A 681-nucleotide genomic window follows, 5' to 3' on the forward strand; every position below is an offset into this window, starting at 1 on the left:
TTTTGGCCCGGGTCCCTTTTTTTCCTTAAAATTGCGCGCGCAACAAAATAGCACGGTGACACGTGTGACATGGGGAAAATGCTCGACAAGGCGCCTGTAAATGGCTAAAAGAAGAACAGGCCCCCCCCCCTGGGGCTTTTCCGTGCTCAGAGCCAGGTGTTCCCAGATGCTGCCTGATAACTTAGAAAAGGCAGTCACCTCAGGTGACAGTGAAACACTGCCATCAGGGACCTTGTTATGATGGGACCCCAGTGTCATGCACCCCCCCCCCCCCCGTCAGGTGCTCTCGTCATTCTAGAACGTCAGGTCCAGCTGATACAAATGAAGACACAAGCCTTAGCTGGTTGGGCTCAGTGGATAGAGCGTCAGCCTGCAGACTGAAGGGTCCCGGGTTCCATTCCAGTCAAGGGCACATGCCCGGGTTGCGGGCTCAATCCCTGGTAGGGGGCGTGCAGGAGGCAGCTGATCACTGGTTCTCTCTTATCATTGATGTTTCTCTCTCTCTCTCCCTCTCCCTTCCTCTCTGAAATCCATGAAAATCTATCCGTAGGATGAAAAGCATTGGACCCAGAGAAGCTATTTCCCCAGCGCAAACATCTGCCCCTCCTCAGTACAGCACACATGGACGCTCGCAGAAATCGGACAGAGCGAGTGTTAATCCGAAATTACAACATGCCCTGT

This window comes from Myotis lucifugus, unplaced genomic scaffold (genome assembly GCF_000147115.1).
Source record: "Myotis lucifugus unplaced genomic scaffold, Myoluc2.0 scaffold_49, whole genome shotgun sequence".
Classification (NCBI taxonomy): domain Eukaryota; kingdom Metazoa; phylum Chordata; class Mammalia; order Chiroptera; family Vespertilionidae; genus Myotis; species Myotis lucifugus.